Here is a 7,913-nt window from a genome sequence, read left to right as displayed (position 1 = left end):
AGTTAAAACAAATATTTTTCCTCCTCACCATTGCGAAACGCTGGCTGATCGATAACTTTCTGAATGACGGACACTTGAAATTAAAGTGATTGCACCCACAGAAGTCACACTGAGGTCCTTGTTTTGGCTGTGCTGTAGCTGTGTAGGCTCTATGGAATGATGTCTTGATGGTTTGTGGTACGGGATTGACATGCTGTGGCTTGATGGAAAATTCGTTGCGTTGCGGTTGGTTTTGGCATCGCTCTAGTACGTAGACACGGTGTTTCAGGAAAGCAATGGTTTCGTCGTAGCTGGGCATATCTCCTCGCTTGATTGTGGACTCCCAAAGCATCTTAGTTTCGCCATCCAGCGCTCTAGCCAGTATGCATATCAGAATCTGCTCTGAAACTCCAAAGAAATCCTGGCCAAGAAATTTGAGGTTCTCCACATGGCTGATAAAAGACTCGACGAGCGTTCGTAATTCATTGTAGCTCCCCTTGGACAACTTCTTCGTGTTAATGAGACCTCCAATGTGTAGATGAATTATGCGTCTTTTATTTTCGAAGCGTTCCTCGAGCAGCTGCCATGCCCGTTCATAGTTTCCATCGTTGATAGTTTTTGTGTCTATTATACCTGCAGCATCTCCGATGAGTGCTTTTTCAAGATGATACAGTTTTATGCGGTTGGATTCGTTGGATTGGTCCACCACATCTCGGAACATCATCTTGAATCTCTCCCAGTGCTCATATTTTCCATCGAATGTAGGTATAGCACGTGGGAGTGGCTGTTGGACAATCACCGGCTGCTGATTGACGATGGACTGTGAGGGTGGCGGAATTATTGGTGTCTTGGAAATTTCCTCGAGCCATGTTTCGAGCAAAATGGATACACTGTCGTGAAGATCCTCAAATTGCAGATAGCACTGACTGTGTTCCTTTCTTTTGGCTGCAGGAATACTTTCAATGATTCGCTGATGATTGCTAGTGAACTCGGCGTAGGCTGCTTCTAACTTCTTCACAAATGTTATTTGTGGAAGAGTGAGCTCGGTTTGCTCCACTCTGGCATTCTGCAGTATGGATTCAATCCGGAGCACTTTTGCTTGCGCCATTTCGCGGAAGTGAATGAGCGCACTGACATCTTCATCACTATCAACATCAGCATTTTTCACTGGATTTCTCTTGGGCGGCATTTTGGCTGTTTATCACTGATTATCACTAATCACTCAGTAATCACAGCAGAAGTCACGGTGGCAATAGGAACGATGGACCTAATATCCGGCTCGAAGGACCAATGTTTGGGCCTAGGGGTGGCCCTTGTTGTGGGAAATTTGCAGCTTGCTGTTGGTGGCTGGCTATGTTTACACTTGTCCGCAGACAAATAAACTCTTGGATGGACCACTCAAAACAAACCGCAAACAACTTTAGCGGACTGTATGTTGGAAAACCACTTACTACTGGATGTGATTTATTGGAAGGAAAAACACTTTTTGCACTTCACACTTTACTCTTTTATTTACACTCTTCACTTGTACTTCACACTTTACTTGTTGGAATAATACTGGTTCCTGCGATGCGCAGAACGCACGCATTTATATTACACGCCACGCGTTCTAGAAACGCGTGGAACATTCGCTCACTGACGATGATGCATTACCGCGCCTGCTGCTGTTGCTATTGTTGCTACTGTTGTATGCGAGTCAAATATCTGACAGTTTATTCTGGAATGTTCTTACCGGTTGGAGATTCTGCTCGATTGTGATGGAATAGTGTGAATAATTTTACTTGGCAGTTATTAGAGCTGAACAGAGGCGCGAACACAAAGCTAGTGAAAAACTTGCGCCTCCATTAAATTGCTGACCGTCGGAGATTTGGACGCGTGTGAGACAGCGAACCCCAGAGTCGAATAGGTGTACGCGTGTGAAATGACCTGTACGAGAGTGTCTAGACGAATCATACCGTCTAAAGCTTGGCTAACTGACAGTGAATAGATGTTCATTCTTCAAGCAAATTGCCTCGCCCCCTCCCCCGATTGGGGTGGGCACACCCCCTTAGTCACATTCTTCCTGGCTACATGAATTTCGGGGACGTAAAGGGTGTCCAACAACAAAATGCATCAAGGAAAAAACGTTGTAGAAAATTGCCTAGTGGACGATCCTTTTCAAACTGTCAGACAATAAAATATAACCCATTAGTAAGCTTTTGGCATATATATTTCATTCAACTACATACAACTGACTGCAGCTTTTTCTGTACGGAAACCCACTTTTTCTTCACGTCTTCCTTGACCTTTCGTAGTGCCTGCTTTTTAATTGCCCAACATTTTTCGATGGGTCTTAGTTCCGGTGCTTTGGGGGGTTCATGTCCTTGGCTACGAAAGTAACCCCGTTGTACTTTGTACCAAGCCAGGACACATTTGAGTAGTGACACAAAACTAAATCCGGCCAGAAAATCGTAGGACCCTCGTGTTGCTTCAACAGAGGAAGCAGACGCATTTGTTGATACTCCTTCAGGTAGATCCCCTCCCCCCACCGTTTACAGTCCCGGTAATCACGAACGGCGCACCCCGTTTGCCAGATGAACAGATAGCTTGCCAAATCATGTATTTATTAGCAAACTTTGAAAGTGTATACTCAAACTCCCGATCATCTTGGTGTCAACAGACGGCAAAACGCGATGTCTGATTCTGCGATTAGCCGCTATTGCGATTCCTCCGCCTAATCCAACAAATGGATCAAGCCGATGAATAACAAAATTAGAGCTACTCTTCAATTGGTTATTTGCTTTTAAAAAGGTTAGATCACAACGGCACATTATGTACTTTCAAAAAATTGAAAAATTAGTCTTCGTACGTTTTCAATTAACAAAAATTCAAATTTAATAAATTTAAATGATTATTTAAAGTCATTATTAGACTTTAAATCCTTCACAGTTTTGTTAGCAACTTCCAACCTAGTTTGAAAAACTTCAAACATGGAGGTGGAATTTAGCATTTCAGTCATCAATTGAAACATTGACTGCTGTAAGAAAATTCAATTTTTCTTCCGTAAATCTACCTATATCGGATGGAACAAAGGAAGCTTTGCGGGGAAATGAAATTGGAGGCGTGGTAGTCATCCTTCTTTCGTGGAACATAGAACGTGCCTTTTCTAAAACTCTCCAATTATTAATCCCATTTCGGTCAAAATGTAAAAAAAAGAAAATGATGCTTGCTGGCGTGTTGGTGCCACTATTCTTTCTCTTCACAGGAATAACTTGTGAAGAAGAAACGTCAAGTAAATCTTTTAATTCTTTGCTTCGAACTCTGACCCTGCAATAACCCTCTCAAGACAGCCTTTATATCTTGAAATCATGTAAAATAAAATTTATACAACTTCTCCGTGCGATACAGGAGAAGTCGCTTGTGGCCAATCAATCTTTTCGCTGTAACTTGACATTCTCCTCTTCGACCAGTCAGAAAAGAGGTTTTCGCGTCCGGAAGAAACGTCGAAAGCTCAATTCGAAAGGGCACGTAGCCAGAAAAAAATCGGACTTCGGAAGTAAAATATCGGTTTTCAAAACATCTGCTAAAAATAGTGTTTTGCTAAGCACTGAAATCTTTCTTATGTGATTTTTATGTTGTTTTTTATGCGATCTTTTATGTTGATTTTTCAAGTTACCCTTTTTATGTGGATCCATGTTTCTATATATGTCTATACCATCATTTCTAGCTACGACAGAGCTTTTACTGCAGGGCTGTACAACAAGACTGGTATACTGGGATGACAGTATTGTTGACCGTGCCCTGGTTGTAGGGGAGACTGAGGAGACTTGATCCCCTTTTTTATTTTTCAGTCCAACTCCGTGGAATGATAAAAAACTATGTATTTTTTTGTAGTTTTATATTGTTTCTAGGGATGACTAATAATCATAAAAAAATTACATGGAAATATTATACTGGACATGAGCTATGAGCATTTCTGGAAAACAACAAAAAAATGGAAAATTCTTAGATTAGTGGAGACTCGATCCCTAATTTGGGGACACTTGATTCCTTTATGAAAACGAGTTTAAAAGATCATGTAGGGTAATAAGCCTATTTTTGCCCTGTTTCTACTATCATCCTACCCATCTGAAGCTTTTAGTTAGAGCAGCGTCTGCCATCTTTGCTCAACGCATTGACTCAAATGGTATTGCGATAATGGGGGTACTCGATTAGAGATTTTCCTGCCCTCAAACAGCAGATTTTCACCATTCTCAAGACAATTTTGTTATTATATTGGCTCTTAATAAGAGGCGAATGACCTTAACGTTAAAACCTCCATAATCGAAATAAAAAAATGGACCTTCATAACAAATCAAAGAAGCTGAAATAATTAAATTATTGTAGTAATAATGTGGTACCCTTCTTAATAGGGCAAAAACGGGTACATTACCCCATTCAATTTTATAAATGGATTGTAGTATTGATTAAATTGTTATGATTAGATATTGTTATTTGTGTTACTACATATTACGCATCTCTCACCTGATTTTTTTACGAATTCCCCAAATCTCCGTGCAATTATTTGAAAGCTGTCTTTATTATAGTTGAGGAACGTCAAATGTGGGATGAATGGTTGCTACGTATACTGTAGTAAACAATTACAGTTATGTTTCTTTACGATGAAGCGTTCATTTTTGACATTTTTTAATGACAACAATGACTTCAATTGTTCTGGTGTGAGTTTGGTTATTTTCAGTGGTGTGTATGAAGTATGGCGAAGGGGATCAAATCTCCACGAATTTGAAGGGATCAAGTGAACCCATAGCATCTATTTCAGCAAACTTTAGTAAAAATATAGTTGAACAAAAGAATCAGCTCAATCATAACGTATTCATATAATTAACATTCTCCTGTAATTCTGTATGCAAAAGTAGAGTATGTAGTGGGTGATTTTATCAATTTTATAAAAGTTTGAAAATTTGAAAAATAAATCTTCTTCAGTTCTTCTGAGACTTTTTTTTAAATCGGTAAAAATTCGGTTACACAAAAGTCCAATTTCTTTTTTCTGTGTTAATGAAATTTATGTTTAGATAAAACTACGCAACTTTATAGTATATTCTATTAATGTATTCTGATCCGCCCTTGAGTTACAATGATGGGATCAAGTCTCCCCGGGGATCAAGTCTCCTCAGTCTCCCCTACTGTTTCCACACTGGTAGTTGTCTGCATTTTGAGGTGCAGGTTCCATCAGAATGGAATAAAAAATATGCCAAATTTCTGAAAATAAGAATTTTTGTGCCAAATTTTCGTTATACCCAGTGTTGCTAACGGAACGAGCAATCGAGCATGTGAAAATTAGTTCACTTCTACGGCAGCTGCTAAGTTTTGATCACAAAGTAGTGCGAAGTGTTATCACTGACAAAACCTGGGTTGCAACTCCGTTATTGATCGGTAGTAGATGATAAACTGTAAGTGAAAACCTTTCTTTACATGACGAACATACAAGCAATTTCACGAGTGCGTCGTTTATTATTATTCCACCTAGGGATGATCCATAAATGACGTAGCATTTTTTGAGTGATTTTTAACACCCCCCTCCCCCATCGTAGCATTTCGTCACAAACCTCTAAATACCCCCCTGGTAATTACGTAGCTTGACGGTAACTCTGTCCCCCCTTTTCCCCGTAAATTTTTTAAAAATTCTATTCTATTCCCCTTGAAAAAAGCTACGTAGCATGACCCCCTACCCCCCCTGTCGTCACACATCATCACAAAATACAAAACTCCCCCTCCCCCATATAATGCTACGTCATTTATGGATGATCCCCTACTAAAAAAACAAGCAGGTTTTTAACGAATATGTAAGAAGAATGGTACGAAATAGATTGCTAAATTAAGAAGAATGATAAGAAATGTTTTGCAAACTTTTTGCACAAAATTAGATAGCCTAAAATATGCAGAAAATAAAAAAGGACGGTCCAGTTTTGTTGCTTCTTGCGTCGTGAGAGCAGGAATCCAGTGAATTCCACACGACCTCTAAGCTGGGTTTGTTCGGAGCAAGATAAGAGCGATACCAGCCTCCTAGTGGGTACCAGCCCTCTCTACGATTATCGGATATTCATTAAAAGATAAATAATTATTCGTGTATTTATGTATTGCGGAAAAATCATATCTAAAATGAATTGTTTGATGAAAGCCCGATGCAAACCACGAGCCATTGTAGAAGAGCCATTCAGACTGAGAAGGGATAAGGAAAAGCAATAACTTTGCTTCTTCATTAATAGTTGCAGCTTAGGTTCGAGTACGTACGCTGCACCAGGTTGTTTTGCTTCATTTTGCAAGCATTGCAGAATGCTTCATAAGCGATTATTATCAACTGGACTAATTCGGAAAATCAAAACTGACACCAATATCTCTGATAATTATTCGACAAAAAATCGACCACGTTGGCGATTCCGTCTCCGAAAATACTGGTAATGTCATCGAGAAAATAAATAACCCAACCGAAACTCCAAACAACAAAGAGCGGTCAAAATCCTACCCCGTATTCTTTATGACCAGGTATTGATGAAGCTCAATTAATGTGTCTTGATCAAATGCAAAAATCGATTTAGGCCAATTTTCAATCTCAAATTCATCAAGGTTCCTGCTCGCGCATAGTTTTGTGGTAGATTCAAGTTTGTTGTCACGAAAAAAATCTGTTCCTGTGACGAGAAAACCAGCGTTTTTGTGATAAATAAAAACACAAATTCGGAAGTGTTAAAAATGGGGTGGCATAATAAACATATTTCACCTTTAATTAAGACCTATGACGGTCTAGTTTCGTTTTGGCCAGTTGCCATTGAAGTAAGGACGTGCGACAATGCTTCAACGGAAATGGAGCAGCTTATTTTCAAAAAGTTTAATTATTCCCAGTTTAGTACAATAGACAAGTAATGGGTGATAATGAAGATTAAGACAGCAGGTTGGGGGAAAAGTTAGTGTAATCAGCTAGCCAACACCGTGACCTAAGGCGTGCGCCTGCTGATAAGCGGCATCAACAGCAAAGAGCGAGAATTTCTTCGAAATATCGTTGAATAATTTGTTTCTGTTATAGGGTAAAGTGCCTATTTTCACCATACTAAGCAGGGTGCCTCACCAATTCATTAATTTCTCGGCTTACAATCAATGGAATGCGAAAAAATTGACATCAACAGCTTTGCTGCGTTTCTAAGAACCAAGATAATAACACAAATGCGCTGAAAACAGTGCAATTCTCGTGTTTGAGCGCAACGAAAACTCGAATCGAGTGCCCCTATTGTTGGGCTACCATTTGACTCAATGCGTTGAACAAAGATGGCAGACACTGCTCTAACCAACGGATTCAAATGGGTAGGGTGATAACAGAAACATGGCGAAAATGGGCTCAACACCCTATTTGTTTTACATTTCCTTTTTCTATTGCAGGAAAGGTACACCCAAAACGACGATTGAGGGCGGAATTGATTCTGTTTTTTTCGCTCTCAAACTGTGAGCGAAAAGCTCCCAAACGATACATTAGTGTTCAACCAACCTCATACTTGTGGAATACAATATCGTACCCCATAGCTACACACTGTTGGCTCATGTAGTGCAGGGATAACTTGAATAACACATACCATCGTCTCCATACTGTCCCATTTGTGATCACTGCTGCAATGATGCGAAGTTTATATAGCCCATTCGAACGACTGCTCATTATGTGTCGTTATGGCATAAGGTGTAAAGCAGGCGTTTTAGCGAGCGGATGTTTGTCGGTTCCAGTCTTGATGCTACCCGTTAATCTTTTTTCTAGTAAGGCTTAGTTCCCAACACATACATACAAACAAAATATTAATAACAGCGGGGAAATGGTACAAAGCAAAATGCGTCAATGACGATGCTGAAATACCGACGCGGCGGCGGGATGCAAATGATATTATCTCACTCATCATAAGTGTGAAGCTTTATATACG

This window comes from Topomyia yanbarensis, chromosome 2, assembly GCF_030247195.1.
Source record: "Topomyia yanbarensis strain Yona2022 chromosome 2, ASM3024719v1, whole genome shotgun sequence".
NCBI classification, from domain to species: domain Eukaryota; kingdom Metazoa; phylum Arthropoda; class Insecta; order Diptera; family Culicidae; genus Topomyia; species Topomyia yanbarensis.
The sequence above is the reverse complement of the archived record's forward strand: the minus strand, read 5'-3'. Positions refer to the sequence as shown.